The sequence below is a fragment of the Chiloscyllium plagiosum genome, unplaced genomic scaffold (genome assembly GCF_037043375.1).
Source record: "Chiloscyllium plagiosum isolate Xiang-an unplaced genomic scaffold, Cpla_swu_hap1 HiC_scaffold_31, whole genome shotgun sequence".
Taxonomy (NCBI): Eukaryota; Metazoa; Chordata; class Chondrichthyes; order Orectolobiformes; family Hemiscylliidae; genus Chiloscyllium; species Chiloscyllium plagiosum.
Window position 1 is genome coordinate 3,582,255 of NW_028270169.1, and position 19,280 is coordinate 3,601,534.

General features: G+C 43.3%; 1 pseudogene; it reads left to right on the forward strand.

Annotated features, from left to right (window-relative positions):
* The first annotated feature begins 606 nt into the window (after positions 1–606).
* On the forward strand, positions 607–17,631 carry LOC122564207 (small ribosomal subunit protein eS1 pseudogene; annotated as a pseudogene).
* The last annotated feature ends 1,649 nt before the right edge of the window (positions 17,632–19,280 follow it).

A 19,280-nucleotide genomic window follows, 5' to 3' on the forward strand; every position in this document is an offset into this window, starting at 1 on the left:
AATTTTTTTTAATGTTTACAATAATTGAGCTTTATGATACGGAAACAAATGATCGGGAGCACGAGCAGATTGAGTTCAGAGGAGAGGTCACCCTAGTAGAAGAACAGATTTTACTTTGCAGAAGACTCCAAGCTGGGAGAATTAGAAAGAAACCTCCAGGAGATCAGAGCTGAAAATCAGTCTCAATTTGTTTTAGCAGTCTAAGGAGGAGGGCTGATAGAGTCAATTAATTAGTCTGTACTTCTGTGTGTCTGGGACAGACGACTGAATCATATCTGATGAATATGCATAAATCAATTGAATAAGAAATTTTAAAGTGAAAGTCCTTTCTTGGAGTTGTGTGTCTGGAGTTTAGAAGGTTGAAGGGGTATCTCAGAGAAACATATAAAATCCTGATGGGACTGAACAGGCTAGATGCAGGAAGAATGTTCCCAATGTTGGGAAAATCCAGAACTGGGGTTCACAGTCTAAGAGCAAGGGGTAAGCCATTCAGGACTGAGATGGGGAAGAACGTCATCACTCAGAGAGTTGTGAAACTGTGCAATTCTCTGCCACAGGAAGTTGTTCAGGGTCAGTTCATTAGGTATATTCAAGAGGGAATTGGACATGGTGCTTGCAGCTAAAGAGATCAAGAGGTATAGGGAGAAAGCAGGAGTGGGATACTGAGATTGCATGATCAGCCAGAATCATATTGAATTGTGGTGCAGACTCAAAGGGCTGAGTGGCCTACTCCTGCATCTACCTTCAATGTTTTTAAAAGATACTGCTGAATTTTAACTTGTCCTGTGTTAACATCTGCTGGGATCATAACTCCTCCCAATTACCAGCCAATTTATAGACTGTTGAAGGTCATTGTCTCTATTTATTAAATCTAATCCTTCTGATGATTCAATTGTTTTGGACACTGGAATATATATCAAAGATTTTCATGGCTTTGTTGTAAGAAGGTGAAGTCTCATCCACCCTTTGGTCAACACATCATCTGCAATGGTTCTGATTACATACGTTAAGAGTACTAACCTTATCGTACTAGTCTTTTCTGTGTAACCACAAACCTTTTCCATACTTGGCAAATGTTTTCTCCAGTTGTCTGTCTGCTGACTGCACACTTTTATTATCAGGACTGGTTCTGGTAGATGCTTCCATTCCTGTGTATACTCAAAGCTCGACTGCAATCCAGGGATCTTATCCTGCTGCCAGACCACTGGTGAGTAGAGCACTTTCATTACATTGTTCTCTCTTTGATCTAGTCAAACATTTCGCTATGATTTTTCATGATTGCAGTCTTTTTAAAATTTCTTTGTGCTTTCAGATTCTTTTCTGTAACACTTTAGTTTCATATGTTGCCACCTTATTGCCAACATATTTCATCTTTTGTAAGTGTAATGGAAGTCTTGTTACTCTTCAATAATTCAGCAATACTCGAAAAAGCAGAACTAAAAAGGTAATAATCTCTGGATTACTGCCTGAGCCACGAGCTAATTGGCACAGAGTCAGTAAGATTAAACAGGTAAATGCGTGGCTCAAAGATCAGTGTGGGAGAAATGGGTTTGAATTCATGGGACATTGGCACCAGTACTGGGGAAGAAGGGACCTGTTCTGATGGGACAGTCTTCATCTGAAGATTCATTCAGAGTCCTAGCCAATCACATAACTAGGGCTGTAGGCAGGGATTCAAACTAAATGGGCGGGGGGGGAGCGTGCAGTTATATGGGAAATTCGAAAACCCAAATTAAAGGACGAGGTAAGAGTGCAGAACTCAGGAGAGGTTATTAAAATCTCCAGCACAGACACAAATAGGACAGAGTGTGTGGAAAGGGTGAGAATCAAACTTCAAGCACACTGGACAACGTTAGTGGGCGGCACGGTGGCACAGTGGTTAGCACTGTTGCCTCACAGCGCCAGAGACCCGGGTTCAATTCCCGCCTCAGGCAATTGACTGTGTGGAGTTTGCACGTTCTCCCCGTGTCTGCGTGGGTTTCCCCTGCGTGCTCCGGTTTCCTCCCACAGTCCAAAGATGTGCAGGTCAGGTGAATTGGCCATGCTAAATTGCCCATAGTGTTAGGTAAGGGGTAAATGTAGGGGTATGGGTGAGTTGCACTTCGGCGGGTCGGTGTGGACTTGTTGGGCCGAAGGGCCTGTTTCCACACTGTAATGTAATCTAATCTAATCTAAAACCAATATCACTGAGAAGAGGGACAGTTAATACAGGACTGAAGGTGTTATATCTGAATGCACCCACTATAAGGAATAAGGTAAATGAGCTTGTGGCGTAGATTGAAGTTGGCAGGAATGACATGGTGGGCATCAGGGAGACATGGCTGCAAGGGCATCAGGATTGGGAGCTAAGTATTCAAGGATATACATCCTATTGAACAGATAGGCAGGTGGGCAGAGGTGGTGCAGTTACCTTATTGGAAAGAAATGAAATTAAATCAAAAGTAAGAAACGAAGTAGGGTCAGATGGTGTAGAATCTGTGTGGGTAGAATTGAGGAACCGCAATGGTAAAAAAACCATAGTTGGAGTTTTGTACAGACCTCCAAATAGTAGTCAGGAGCTGGGGTGCAAGATACACCAGGACATAGCAAAAGATGTGTAGGAAAGGCAAAGTTACAGTGATCATGGGGGATTTCAATATGCAGGTGGACTGGTAGTGGATTGTAAGAAAGGGAATTGTGGAATGTCTACGTGATAGCTTTTTGGAGCAGCTTGTGGTGGAGCCCACGAGAGAACAGGCAATACTGGATTTTGTGTTGTGCAATAGAACAATGCGTAGAACAGAACAGCACTGTACAGACCCTTCGGCCCTCGATGTTGTGCTAGCCTTCTATCTACTCTAAGATCAGACTAACCTACATACCCTTCATTTGTACTAACTTCTATGTGCCTATCCAAGAGTTGCTTAAATGTCCTTAATGTTTCTGATTCTACTATCACTGATGGCAGTGCATTCCACGCACCCACATAAAGAACCTACCTCTGACATCTCCCCTATACATTCCTCCAGTCACCTTAAAATTATGCCATCTTGTGATAGCCATTTCCACCATGGGAAAATGTCTCTGGCTATCCACTCTATCTGTGCCTCTCATCATCTTGTACACCTCTATCAAGTCACCTCTCATCCTTCTTCACTCCAATGAGAAAAGCCGTAGTTCCCTCAATCTTTCTTTAGAAGACAGACTCTCCAGTCCAGGCAGCATCCTGGTAAATCCCCTCTGCACCCTCTCTACAGCTTCCACATCTTTCCTATAATGAGGCAACCAGAAATGAACGCAATATTCCAAGTGTGATCTAACCAGGGCTCTACAGAGCTGCAGCATAACCACATAGCTCTTAAACTCAATCCCCCTGTTCATGAAAGCCAACACATCAAACGCCTTCTTAACAACCCTATCAACTTGGGTGGCAACTCTGAGGGATGAATGGACATGGACCCCAAAATCCCTCTAGGGTCTGCCTTTAACCCTATATTCTGTATTCAAATCCGACCTTCCAAAGTGAATGACTTCATACTTTTCCAAATTGCGGTGGACTTGATAAGGGAGCTTAAGGTGAAGGAACCCTTAGGAGGCAGTGATTATAATATGATTGAACTTACTCTGCAATTTGAAAGGGAGAAGATAGAATCAGTGATAACAGTATTACAGATGAATAAATACAACTACAGAGGCATAATGGAGGAACTAGAAGAATTGACTGGGATAGAGGCCGAGCAGGAAAGACAGTGGCAGGAAATTCTGGGAGTAATTCAGAAAACACAGCAGAGATTCATTCTGAGGGAAAGGAAGCATGGTACAGAGAGGATGAGGCAACCATGGCTGACTATAGAAGTCAGGGATAGCATAAAAGCAAAAGAGAAAACATATAATGTGGCAGAGAGCAGTGGGAAACCAGAGGATTGGGAAGCTTACAAAGACCAACAGAGGGCAACAAAGGAGATAAGGAGGGAGAAGATTAAACATGGGCATAAGCTAGCCAGTAATACAAAGGAAGACTGTAAGAGTTTCTTTAGATATATAAAGGGCAAAAGAGAGGCAAAAGTCGACATTGGGCTGCTGGAAAATGATGCTGGAGAGATAAGCATTGAGGAACAAGGAAATGGCTGAGGAACTGAATAATTACTTCACATCAGTCTTCACAGTGGAAGACATGAGTAATATCCCAAAATTCAAGACAGTGAGAGGGCAGAGCTGACTGTGGTGACCATCACCAAGGAGAAGGTGCTAGAAAAACTGAATGGCCTGCAGGTGGATAAATCACTAGACCAGATGGATTCAATCCCAGAGTTCTAAGGGAGATAGCTGAAGAAATAGTAGAGGCATTAGTGGTGATCTTTTAGGAAGAGAACTGGAATTTCCTGTTTAAAAAGTGAGTAAGGCAAAAGTCAGAAAATTACAGACCGATTTCCCTAACCTCGGTCATGGGTAAGATCTTGGAATCCATTGTGAAGCATGAGATTTCTAATTACTTGCAAGTGCATGGTAAAATAGGGCAAAGTCAGCATGGTTTCATCAAGAGGAGTCATGCCTGATAAATCTGATTGAATTCTTTGAGGGAAGTAACAAACAGGTTAGACCAAGGAGAGCCAATGGATGTTCTCTACCTGGACTTCAGAAGGCCTTTGACGAGGTGTCACACAGAAGGCCCGTGGTGTCAGAGGCAAGATGCTAGCATGGATAGAAGCTTGGCTGTCTGGCAGAAAGCAGAGAGTGGAGTCATAAAGTCATAGAGATGTACAGCATGGAAACAGACCCTTCGGTCAAACCTGTCCATGCCGACCAGATATCCCAACCCAATCTAGTCCCACCTGCCAGCACCCGGCCCATATCCTTCCAAACCCTTCATATTCATATACCCATCTAAATGCCTCTTAAATGTTGCAATTGTACCTGCCTCCACCACATCCTCTGGCAGTTCATTCCATACACGTACCACCCTCTGTGTGAAAAAGTTGCCCCTTAGGTCTCTTTTATATCTTTCTCCTCTCACCCTAAACCTATACCCTCTAGTTCTGCACTCTCCGATCCCAGGGAAAAGACTTTGTCTATTTATCCTATCCATGCCCCTCATAATTTTGTAAACCTCTATAAAGTCACCCCTCAGCCTCCGACGCTCCAGGGAAAACAGCCCCAGCCTGTTCAGCCTCTCCCTGTAGCTCAAATCCTCCAACCCTGGCAACATCCTTGTAAATCTTTTCTGAACCCTTTCAAATTTCACAACATCTTTCCGATAGGAAGGAGACCAGAATTGCACACAATATTCCAACAGTAGCCTAACCAATGTCCTGTATAGCTGCAACATGACCTCCCAACTCCTGTACTCAATACTCTGACCAATAAAGGAAAGCATGCCAAACGCCTTCTTCACTATCCTATCTAGCTGCGACTCCACATTCAAGGAGCTATGAACCTGCATTCCAAGTTCTCTTTGTTCAGCAACACTCCCTAGGACCTTACCATTAAGTGTATAAGTCCTGCTCTGATTTGCTTTCCCAAAATGCAGCACCTCACATTTATCTGAATTAACTCCATCTGCCGCTTCTTAGCCCATTGGCCCATCTGGTCCAGATCCTGTTGTAGTCTGAGGTAACCCTCTTCACTGTCCACTACACCTCCAATTTTGGTGTCATCTGCAAACTTACTAACTATACCTCCTATGTTCACGTTCAAATCATTTACATAATTGATGAAAAGCAGTGGACCCAGCACCGATCCTTGTGGCACTCCACTGATCACAGGCCTCCAGTCTGAAAAACAACCCTTCACCACCACCCTCTCTCTTCTACCTTCGACCCAGTTCTGTATCCAAATGGCTAGTTCTCCCTGTATTCCATGAGATCTAACCTTGCTTATCAGTTTCCCATGGGGAACCTTGTCGAATGCCTTACTGAAGTCCATATAGATCACATCTACTGCTCTGACCTCATCAATCTTCTTTGTTACTTCTTCAAAAAACTCAATCAAGTTTGTGAGACATGATTTCCCACGCACAAAGCAATGTTGACTATCCCTAATCAGTCCTTGCCTTTCCAAATACATGAGGAGAAAGTGAGGTCTGCAGATGCTGGAGATCAGAGCTGAAAATGTGCTGCTGGAAAAGCGCAGCAGGTCAGGCAGCATCCAGGGAATAGGAGAATCGACGTTTCGGGCATAAGCCCTTCTGCTCATTCCTGAAGAAGGGCATATGCCCGAAACGTCGATTCTCCTGTTCCCTGGATGCTGCCTGACCTGCTGCGCTTTTCCAGCAACACATTTCCAAATACATGTACAAGGATCTTTCTCGGAATGGCAGCCGGTGACAAGTGGTGTTCCACAAGGCTCAGTGTTGGGACCACAACTTTTCCTTTTATACATTAATGATCTGGATGAAGGAACTGACGGCATTCTGGCTAAGTTTGCAGATGATACAAAGATAGGTAGAGGGACAGATAGCATTGAGGAAGCAGTGAGGCTGCAGAAGGATTTGGACAGGTTAGGAGAATGGGCAAGTGTGAGGTCATGCACTTTGGCAGGAGGAATAGAGGCATGGACTATTTTCTAAATGGGGAGAAAATTCAAAAATCTGAAGTGCAAAGAGACTTGGGAGTTCAAGTCCAGGATTCTCTCAAGGTAAACTTGGAGGTTGAGTCAGTAGTTAGGAAGGCAAATGCAATGATGGCATTTATTTTGAGAGGACTTGAATATAAAAGCAGGGATGTACGTCTGAGGCTCTATAAGGCTCTGGTCAGACCACATTTGGAGTATTATGTGCAGTTTTGTGCCCCATATCTCAGGAAGGATGTACTGACCCTGGAGCGTATTCACAGGAGGTTCACGAGAATGGTCCCAGGAATGAAAAGCTTAACATATCAGGAATGTTTGAGGACTCTGAGTCTACATTCAATGGAGTTTAGAAGGATGAGGGGGAATCTGGTTGAAAAATATGGAATACTGAATGGCCTGGACAGAGGAGATTTTGGGAAGGTGTTTCCATTGGTAGGAGAGACAAGGATCCAAGGGCACAGCCTTAGAGTAGAGGGAAGGTCTTTTAGAATGGAGATAAGGAGAAACTTCTTCAGCCAGAGAGTGGGGAATCTATGGAATTCATTGCCACAGAAGGCTGTGGGGTCACTGAGTATATTTAAGACTGAGAGAGATAGGTTCTTGAAAGCAAGGGTTACGAGGAGAAAGTGGGAGAATGGGGTTAAGAAACTTATCAACCATGATTGAAGGTGGAGCAGACTTGATGGGCTGAATGGCCCTATTTCTGCTCCTATGTCTTATGGTCTTATGAGTACATTTTTAAAAAACCTTTATTTATATGAAGACTTTGATCTACACTAATTCTAAGTGTCTCCTCGATGAGATGTGTTTAGGATAGTAATGCAATCTATACAAACGTGCCTGTTGGCTTGCCATAGTACTGACTAGACGGGGCTTTTGCACAAAACGTGGATTTTGCTGCTACTCGGATGCTGCCTGAACTGCTGTGCTCTTCCAGCACCACTAATCCAAAATCTGGTTTCCAGCATCTGCAGTCATTGCTTTTACCTTGTACATAGTACTGACTAGGTTCTGCTACCTTGCACTCATTTCCATAAAATCATAGTGCAGGCCAAACTATTGTTTTCTGAGCTTTAAACATTGTAGGAGCTGAGATTGAGCACTGAAGAACTATTAAAAAGCACAGCTATTGACAGAGATACAGGAATGTTCAAAGCTATGAAAGCTGCTTCAAACTGAAAGAAACTGTAAAAGATCAAAATAAAAAGGCCACAGCTGAAACTGTAAAAGACCAAGAAAATAGGCTCCAACTTTTCCTGTCTGAACTCTGATCAAAATAGATTAGATTCCCGACAGCATGGAAACAGGCCATTCTGCCCAACAAATCCACACTGACCATCCGAAGAGTAACTCACCCAGCCCCATTCCCCTATCCTATATTTACCCCTGACTAATGCACCTAACACTATGGGCAATTTAGCATGGCCAATTCACCTGACCCGCACATCTTTGGATTGTGGAGGAAACTGGAGCACCCGGAGGAAACCCACGCAGACACGGGGAGAATGTGCAAACTCCACATAGACAGTCACCCAATTCGGGAATTGAACGCAGGTCCCTGGTGCTATGAGGCAGTAGTGCTAACCACTGAACCACCATGCAAATAAATGCAGCAGAACGAGCAATAGAAGTCTCAACCAGAATGGATCAAGGGGAATCAGTAGACATGTTGTATTTAGACTTTGAGAAGGCATTCATCAAGCTTCCTCACTAAAGGTTAATTCATTAGAGCCCATGGCGATGGAGGTGGTATTTTGTCATGGATAGAGAATTGGCTAATTAGCATGAAACAGTGAGTGGGAATAAGGGATCCTTTTTCAGGTTAGCAGCCTGTGGCCAGTGGAGTGTCACAGGGATCAGTGCTGAGGCTGCAATTTTTATTATATATTTATGACTTGGAGGAAGGAAGTGAATGTGCTATAGCCTAATTTTTAGACAATATGAAGATAGCTTGAAAGACAGGTTGTGAAAGAGATACAGCCAGTTCACAGAGAGATTGTAAGATCTTGATAGGTTAAGGTGATGGGCAAATGTTGGAAAATGTGAAGTTGTTCATTTTAAAAGCAGAACAAAAGAACAGAATAATACTTAAATGGAGAAAAACTGTAGAAAGCTGCAACACAAAGAGACTAGGGGATACTTGTGGATAAAACAGAAAACTAGTACACAGATGCAGCAGGTAATCAGAAATGTTAATAGAAGATGCAATTTCTTTCCCACTCAAACTGATCCAGCTCCCTCTTGAAGGCAGAGAGTCTGCTCCCAGGGTACCAGCTGGCAACACATTCCAGTGATTCATTACTCACTGGGAAATGATAATTCTCCTAACATATTCTTGGTTCTACGTAATCTCATCCCTTGACCTCCTAAATCTGTCAAACTGAATCAAATTCTACCATGTTAAATACTGATATGGTACTGATGTACACCCTGCAAGTGTGCAGCCAGATGTTATGCCAGTAGTATGGATTTATAAAATTACCCCTTTTACCAGTTGCTGTGGATGACTGTATGAGAAGTCTCTGAAAACATTGTATCAGATAGCTTTACGTAGGATTTCATTGTACGTTTTCCCAGTGTTAAAGAGTGTAACATTGCTTAATAGATATTTACAGGCCAAGAGAAATTGAGAGACAATGTCTCAATATCAAGAAGCATAAATCAGAAATAAAACATAGATTGATCTTTTGGTGTGATTTTTGCCTTCAATAGAGTCCTTTCACCTGATGCAGTGGGTGTGCATATCATAGTACTGAAGAATGAAACAGGCAATGACTACATCTACTTATTATCTACAAGCATTACATTCCTCAGGAATTTATGAGACAGGCCTAATGTTGAACTATAAGATTACAACAGTGAACCATGCTTCTAATGAATTGTCATGCTTCAAGTGATCCCAAGTAAGGTGGAATATGAGATCTGTATACTTCAGGCCACAGGCTACACATGCCATCTTGAATACATCTCTTAAAGACATACTGGCATACTCACTGTGTTACATAATATTCCATCCTCTTTCTTGCCCAAAATTACAAACTTATCCCAAAGAAAGATACATGTTTGTACATAGGCAAGTATTGTCAAATTGATAATTGTACAACAGATACAAAGTTTATATTAGTTTATTTCAAATTTCAATAAACTGCTTTGGAAATTAACAAATTTGCCTTGATCTGGAGAGGAATGCATTTGTCTCTATTGCATTTGACAACTTGGTTGCCTTATTGTTGATTGTTGTGAACCAACATCACCATATCGTTTCATTTCTGGACTGTTCTTCCTCACTCCCTTGTACATGATGCAACAATGTGCATCTAAGGGGCATCAGTTCATCATAGAGTCCCTACAGTGCAGAACGAGGTCATTCTGCCACACTATCCCTCCAAGAGCATCCCACCCCATCCTCATATTTACAATGGCTAATCCACCTTGATTGCACATCTGTGGACCCAACAGGGAAATTTAGCATGGCCAATCCACCTAACCTCCACATCTTTGGGCAGTGGGAGGAAATGAGAACACCTGGCAGAAATCCACACAAACACAGGGAGAACATGCAAACTTCATGCAGTCACCTGAGGTTGGAATTGAACCCAGGACCCTGGCACTGTGCAGTAGCAGTGCTAACCACTGCGCTGTTACGCCATCCTTTGTTTCTCCTTGTGTTCTTTCAATTCCACCACCAAAGAAAGCAACAGTAAGCAGTCTTGGGCCAGTGGGTTCCAGCCTCTGCGCCTACATATCTGTGAGGTCCCAAACATTCCGATCCCTTTCCTGTGAATACCATCGGCTTCATGCTACTCTAGGTCCCCACCCAACCTGGACATATTAACCTACACTTACTTAGCTTCCCTTCAATCAGCCTCTGGTATAGGAGGTGACAAATGCCCCTCCCCCAAATAGTTTCTGTGCACAGACTCTGGTCCTTCACCTTGAGCAATCAACCAGTTTGCCAGGGACAAGTCATGCCAACACCCTTAACTGGTGAATGTATATCTCCCTGACCATCTAAGCTCCATCTGTGCCACACACCCCGACTGTCTTAGGGAGACATAAGACTGGCCATAATCCACTGCTGTAGAGCAGAAGTACAGATCCTCTGACTTTATGTGATTAGATTAGATTACTTACAGTGTGGAAACAGGCCCTTCGGCCCAACAAGTCCACACCAACCCGCCGAAGTGCATCCACCCAGACCCATTCCCCTACATTTACCCCTGCACCTAGCACTACGGGCAATTTAATGTGTCCAATTCACCTAACCTGCACATTTTTGGACAGTGGCAGGAAACTGGAGCACCCGGAGGAAACCCACACAGACACGGGGAGAACGTGCAAACTCCACACAGTCAGTGTGGAGTTGAACCCTGGTCTCTGGCACTGTGAGGCAGCAGTGCTAACCACTGTGTCACCGTGCCGCCCAAGTGAGCAAGTGCTAAGAGAGCAAGTGAGCAGCCCTGAGATACAGAGATGGGTCTATATTCCTGCATGCAAAGCATCCTTGCAGCAGCTTTCAATACTGCATGTCAGTACACCCAGCAGCTTTTTTCAATACTGGATGTCAGTACACCCAGCAATGAATGAGGTAAGTTGTGGTGTTAATAAGGCATTTGACAAGCTATAAAGTGCCTTAACTGGCAACTCACCACTGCCTAGCAAGAAACCTTGAGATTCAGCAATTGTGTAAGAGAATCCGGGAGTTGTTCCTGATGTCAAGACATATCTAAGAATCAGAGAGTCATAGAGTGCAGCAGAGAAACCACCCCTTTGGTCCAACTTGTTCATGTTGACCAGGTATCCCAACCTAATCCAGTCTCACTTGCCAGCATTTGGCCCATAACCCTCCAAACCCTTCCTATTCATATACCCATCCAGATGCCTTTTAAATGTTATAATTGTACCAGCCTCCACCACTTCCTCTGGCAGCTCATTCCATACATGCACAACCCTCTACATGAAATGTTGTCTCTTAACCCCTTTTAAATTTTTCCCCGATGCCCTCTAGTTCTGGACTCCCACACCCCAGGGAAAAGGCCTTGTCTGTTAATCATATCCATATCCCTCATGATTTTATAAGTCTCTATAAGGTCACCTTTCAGCCACCGATGCGCCAGGGAAAACAGCCCCAGTCAATTCAGCCTCTCCCTATAGCTCAAATCCTCCAACCCTGGCAACATCCTTGTAAATCTTTTCTGAACCCTTTCATGTTTCACAACATCCTTTTGATAGGAGGGAGACCAGAATTGCACGCAATATTCCAAAAGTGGCCTAACCAATTTCCTGTACAGTTGCAACATGACCTCCCAACTCCTGTACTCAATACTCTGACCAATAAAGGAAAGCATAACAAACACCTTCTTCACTGTCCTGTCTACCTGTGACTCCACTTTCAATGAACTGTGAACCTACACTCCAAGAACATTTTGTTCAGCAACACTCCCTAGGACTTTACCATTACGTGTCTAAGTCCTGCTCTGATTTGCCTTTCGCAAATGCAGTATCTCACACTTATCTAAATTAAACTGCATCTGCCACTCCTCAGCCCATGGCCCATTTGATCAAGATCTCATTGTACTCTATGGTAAACTTCTTCACTGTCCACTCCACTACCCTTCCAATTTTGGTGTCATCTGCAAATGTAGTAACTATACCTTCTATATTCACGTCCAAATCATGTATATAAATTACGAAAAGCAGTGGACCCAGCACTGATCCTTGTGGCACACCATTGGTAACAGGCCTCCAGTCTGAAAAGCAACTCTCCACCAACACCCTCTGTCTTCTATCTTCAAGCCAGTTCTATATCCAAGTGATATAGTGTGCTTCCAATTAAACCTGTTGGACTATAACCTGGTGTTGTGTGATTTTTAACTTTGTACACCCCAGTCCAACACCGGCATCTCCAAATTATATCCAAGTGGCTAGTTTTCTCTGTATTCCATGAGATCTAACCTTGCTAACCAGTCTACCATGAGGAACCTTGTCAAATGGCTTACTGAAGTCCATATAGGTCATGTCCACAGCTCTGCCTTCATCAAACCTCTTTGTTACTTCTTCAAAAAATTCAATCAAGTTTGTGAGACATGATTTCCCATACACAAAGCCATGTTGACTATCCCTAATCAATCCTTGCCTTTCCAAATGTATTTAAATCCTGTCTCTCAAGATTCCCTCCAACAATATGCAAAGTGATTCATTTTGGAAAGTTGAATTTAAATACTGAATACAGTGTGGAGGAACAGCGGGATCTTGGTGTCCACGAACATAGATCCCTCAAAGTTGTCACTGAAATTGATAGGGTTGTTAAGAAGGTGTGTGGTGTTTTGGCTTTCATTAGCAAGGGAATTGAGTTTAAGAGCCATGAGGTTTTGCTGCAGCTCTATAAAACCTTAGTGAGATCACACTTGGAATACTGTGTCCCGTTCTGGTCGCCTCATTATACGAAGGATGTAGAGAGAGTGCAGAAGAGATTTACCAGGAGAGCTAGTCTTATGAAGAGAGGTTGAGTGAGCTAGGGCTTTTCACACTGGAGTGAAGGAGAAATAGAGGTGACTTGACAGACATGTACAAGATAATGAGAGGCATAGGTAGAGCAGATATCCAGAGACTTTTCCCCAGGGCAGAAATGGTTGTCATGAGGGGTCATAATTTTAAGGTGATTGGAGGAAGGTTTTGGGGAAATGTCAGAGGTAGGTTCTTTATGCAGTGAGTGGTGGGTATGTGGAATGCACGGCCAGCGGTGGTAATAGAGTAGATAGAGACATTTAAACGACTGCTGGACAAGCACATGGACGGCAGTAAATTGAGGGGTGTGTAGGTTAGATAGACCTTAGATTGAGATATACACTCAGCACAACATCATGGGCCAGAGGTCCTGTACTGTTCTATGTTCTGACTTGCCCACCACCAATGTCAGGCTAAACAGTCTATATTTCCCTGGCTTTTCTTCACCAACTTTCTTAAATAGTGGCATCACATAAGCCAACTTCCAATCTTCTGGCACCTCACCTGTGACTATCAATGATACAAATATCTCAGTAAGCTGGCCAGGAATCACTTCCCTAGCTTCCCACAGAGTTTTAGGTTAGACCTGATCAGGTCCTGAGGATTTATCCACTTTCATGTGTTCTAAGACATCCAGCATCTCCTCCTCTGTAATATGGACATTTTTCAAGATGTCACCATCTATTTCCCACATTCTTTATCTTCCATGTCCTTCTCCACAGTAAACATTGATGCCAAAATACTTGTTCAGTATCTTCCCCCATCTCCTGCGGTTCCACACAAAGGTCGCCTTGCTGATCTTTGAGGGGTCCTATTCTCTCCCTAGTTACCCTTATGTCCTTAATGTATTTATAAAATCCCTTTTGATTCTCCTTAACCCTATTTGCCAAAACTATCTCATGTCCCCTTTTTGCTCTCCTGATTTCCCTCTTAAGCATACTCCTACTTCCTTTATACTCTTCTAAGGATTTATTCAATCTCTACTGTCTATACTTGACGTATGCTTCCTCCCTTTTCTTAACCAAACCCTCAATTTCTCTAGTCATTCAACATTCCCTACACTTACCAGTCTTGCCTTTCACCCTAATATTGTCTCTGGAGTCTGGTTTTCTCATTTCTGAAGGCTTCCCATTTTCCAGCCATCCCTTTACCTGCGAGCATCCACCCCCAATCAGTTTTTGAAAGTTCTTGCCTAATATTGTCAAAATTAGCCTTCCTCCAATTTAAGACTTTTTAGATCCGATCTGTCCTTTTCTATCACTATTTTAAATCTTATTTCCCAAGAGTAGGTCAAGTTTTGCACCTTCTCTCATAGGAACATCTACATACTGAATCAAAAATTTTTCTTGTACACACTTAACAAATTCCAACACGTATCACTTTGAATTGATATAGCCCATTTGGGGTTACAAACACAGAAACTTCTTTCATTTTCTCTGATAAAGGTACCTGCCAATAACCACACAGTAAGTCCAACTTTGTGATGTAACTGGCTTGTCCAGCTTTCTGTATAGAGTCCTCCAATCTTGGTATGGGGTATGAGTCCGATTTCATTACAGCGTTGACCTTTCGATAGTCCACACAAAATTATTGAGTCCCTTCAGGTTTGGGAACTAACATGATCAGCAAACTCCACTGGTTCTGACTCAGTTTAATGATATCTTCGTGGCACATCACATCCACTTTCTTCTGGACCTGTGTGGCTTTGAAAGGATTAAATCTGTAGGGATGGTTTCTTTTCAGAGCAGCATTCCCCACTTGCACCTCAGGCACAATAATATTAGTCCTCCCCAATTTATTCCTCCATATGTCCTCATACTGCTGCAACAAAAAAATTCAAATGAGTTCTTTCCTCCTGCAACAGATAGTTCACTAACCTATCCCACTCCTCAAGGGCTTCCTCATTATTTAGCGTATTTTGAGGAACCTCAAAGTCTACAACATCTGGATTTGATTCCTCACTCTGCAGGGCAGTAACTAACACCTGTTTCTCCAACTCCCTGTCTCTTTTATGGTAAGCTTTCAGCATATTCAAAGACATGCCCGATACAGGTTTTTCGATCCAGCATCTTTACCAGATAGTTTACCTGACTCAATGTTTTCTCAGCTGAAAATGTGTTGCTGGAAAAGCGCAGCAGGTCAGGCAGAATCCAGGGAACAGGAGAATCGACGTTTCGGGCATAAGCCCTTCTTCAGGAATGAGGAAAGTGTGTCCAGCAGGCTAAGATAAAAGGTAGGGAGGAGGGACTTGGGGGAGGGGCGTCGGAAATGTGATAGGTGGAAAGAGGTCAAGGTGAGGGTGATAGGTCAGACTGGGGTGGGGGCGGAGAGGTCAGGAAGAACCTGACCTCTTCTTCCTGACCTCTCCGCCCCCACCCCAGTCTGATCTATCACCCTCACCTTGACCTCTTTCCACCTATCACATTTCCGACGCCCCTCCCCCAAGTCCCTCCTCCCTACCTTTTATCTTAGCCTGCTGGACAAACTTTCCTCATTCCTGAAGAGGAATGTCGATTCTCCTGTTCCCTGGATGCTGCCTGACCTGCTGCGCTTTTCCAGCAACACATTTTCAGCTCTGATCTCCAGCATCTGCAGTCCTCACTTTCTCCTCAATGTTTTCTCAATTTGATAGGGACCACTAAACCTGGCTTTGAAGGGATCTCCTTCCACTAGTAATAATACTAATACATCATCCCCACGGGAAAACGTCTGAATTTTAGACTTTTTATCTTCCACCTGCTTCATTCTATGCTGTGCCTTCTTCAGGTACTGTTTAGGTAACTCACCAGCCTGATGTAATTTCTCCCTTATCTCCGATACATAATCCAAGTTTGAGATCTCTGATTTCGGTCCAATCGATTTTTCTTTGATTAATTTCAAAGGCCCTCTACAATTCATGCCCAAATATTAACTCAAAAGGAGTGAACTGAGTAGAATCATTTGGGGCATCTCAAATGTCAAACAACATTAATGGAATACCTTTAACCTAATCATGACAGTATGCTCTTAACATGGTCTTCAGGGTCTGATGCCTCCTTTCCAAAGCTCCCTGGGATACAGGATGGTATGCACTTGATTTAAAGTGCTGTATACCTAAGCTATCCATGACTCCCTAAAACAGCCTAGCAGAAAAATTAGACCCCTGGAATGACTGAATCTCTTTGGGTAGCCCATATCGGGTAAGGAAAGCTACTAACTCCGCTACCACCCTTTTTGCCTTGATACTCTGTAATGGAATTGCCTCCAGACATCTGGTAGACGCATCGAGTATGGTTAGCAAATTTGGTTCCCACTTTTAGTTCTTGGGGACCAACAATCAATCATAACCCTTGTGAAAGGTTCTTCGAATGCAATTTCCCGTAATAGTAGGAAATTGAGATACAAATTTGTAAGGACATTTCCATTATCTGAAAGAATAATAGGGTGGTTATGGGAGGGGATTTTGACTTTCCAAACATAGACTGGGACTGTCATACTGTTAAGGGTTTAGATGGAGAGGAATTTGTTAAGCGTGCACAAGAAAATTTTCTGATTCAGTATGTGGATGTACCTACTAGAGAAGGTGCAAAACTTGACCTACTTTTGGGAAATAAGGCAGGGCAGGTGACTGAGGTGTCAGTGGGGGAGCACTTTGGGGCCAGCGACCATAATTCTATTCGTTTTAAAATAGTGATGGAAAAGAATTGACCAGATCTAAAAGTTGAAGTTCTAAATTGGAGAAAGGCTAATTTTGATGGTATCATACAAGAACTTTCAAAAACCGATTGGGTGCAATCACCTGATGAAGGAGCGTCGCTCCGAAAGCTAGTGTGCTTCCAATTAAACCTGTTGGACTATAACCTGGTGTTGTGTGATTTTTAACTTTGTACACCCCAGTCCAACACCGGCATCTCCGAATCAGGGAACTAAAATTGCCTCAGAAGGCTTAAAAGGCCGTGTGTTTGAAGTGAGTCTAGCTGATTTGCAGAATGATGAAGTGGCCTTCCGCAAATTTAAGTTGATCGTAGAGGACGTTCAGGACAAAAACTGTCTGACCAACTTCCATGGCATGGACTTAACACGTGATAAGATGTGCTCTATGGTTAAAAAATGGCAGACTATGATTGAAGCCCACATTGGTGTCAAAACCACAGATGGATACTTGCTTCGCCTGTTTTGTGTCGGGTTCACTAAGAAGCACAGCAACCAGATTCGTAAAACCTCCTATGCTCAACACCAGCAAGTTCGTACAATCTGTAAAAAGATGGTGGAGATCATGACTCGTGAAGTGCAAACCAATGACCTTAAGGAGATTGTCAACAAGCTGATCCCAGACAGCATTGGTAAGGACATTGAAAAAGCTTGTCAGTCCATTTACCCTCTTAACGACGTTTATGTGCGAAAAGTCAAAATGTTAAAGAAGCCCAAGTTTGAATTGGGCAAACTGATGGAACTGCATGGTGAAGGAGGAAGTGGCTCAGGCAAACTATCAGGTGAAGGAACTGGTGCTAAAGTGGATCGAGCTGATGGATATGAACCCCCGGTTCAAGAAACTGTCTAAATATGTATAATAAAACATTTCTTTGACCATAAAAAAAAGGTAAGGTCCTCAGGAGTGTTGCTGAAAAAGCAGACCTTGGAGTGCAGGTTCATAGCTCCTTGATAGTAGCGTCGCAGGTATTTAGGATAGTGAATAAGCATTTGGTATGCTTTCCTTTATTGGACAGAACATTGAGTACAGGAGTTGGGAAGTCATGTTGCGGCTGTACAGGACATTGGTAGGCCACTTTTGGAATGTTGCATGCAATTCTGGTCTCCTTCCTATCGGAAGAATATTGTGCAACTTGAAAGGGTTCAGAAAAGATTTACAAGGATGCTGCCAAGGTTGGAGCATTTGAGCTGTAGGGAGAAGCTGAATGGGCTGGGGCTGTTTTCTCTGGAGCATCGGAGGCTGAATAGTGACCTTACAGAGGTTTACAAAATCATGAGGGGCATGGATAGGATAAATAGACAAAGTCGTTTCCCTGGGGTGGGGCAGTCCAGAACTAGAGGGCATAGGTTTAGGATGAGACTGGAAAGATATAAAAGAGACCTAAGGGGCAACTTTTTCACGCAGACAGTGGTGCATGTATGGAATGAGCTGCCAGAGAAAGTGGTGGAGGCTGGTACAATTACAACATTTAAAAGGCATCTGGATGGGTATATGAATAGAAAGGATTTGGAGGAAAATGAGCCAGGTGTTGGTAGGTGGGACTAGATTAGATTAGGATATCTGGTCGGCATGGGCGAGTTGGACCGAATGGTCTGTTTCTCTGCTGTACATTTCTATGACTCTATGAGTGATTGCTGGGCCCCCTACTGAGATATTTGAATCATTGATAGCCACAGGTGAGGCGCAGGAAGACTGGAAGTTGGCTAATGTTATGCCATTATTTTCAAAAAGTGGTAAGTAAAATCCAGGGAACTATAGACCGGTGAGCCTGACATTGGTGGTGGACAAGTTGTTGGAAGTAATCCTGAGGGACAGGATTTGCATGTATTTGGAAAGGCAAGGACTGATTAGGGATAGTCAATGTGGCTTTGTGCGTGGGAAAGGGTGTCTCACCAGCTTGACTGAGTTTTTTTGAAGTAACGGATACAATTAGTGAGGGCAGAGTGGGGGATGTGATCTATATGGACCCCAGTAAGGCATTCAACAAGGTTCCTCATGGAAGACTGTTTAGATCACATGGAGTATGGGGAGAATAGCCAATTAGATACAGAACTGACTCAAAAGTAGAACATACAGGGTGCAGTTGACACCAAAATTGGTGAGGGAGTCCAAAATTAGAAGGGATAGGTTTAGGGCGAGAGAGGCAAGATATAAAAAGATCCTAAGGGATAACTTTTTTATGCAAAGGGTGGTGCATGTATGGAATGAGTGGCCAGAGGAAGTGGTGGAGGCTGGTATGATTACAAGATTTAAAAGGCTTCTGGATGGGTATATGAATAGGAAGGATTTTGAGGGATATGGACCAAATGCTTGCAAATGGGACTAGATTTATATAGTGGTTTTTGTGGATAAGGCAGATGAACTTAGGGCTTGGATTGGTGCCTGGGAGTATGACATTATTGCAATCACAGAGACTTGGTTGAAGGAAGGGCATGAATGACAACTAAATGTTCCAGAATATAGACGCTTCAGACAGGAAAGGGTGGGAAGTAAAAGGGGGAGAGGAGTCGCATTGCTGGTCAGGGATGATATCACA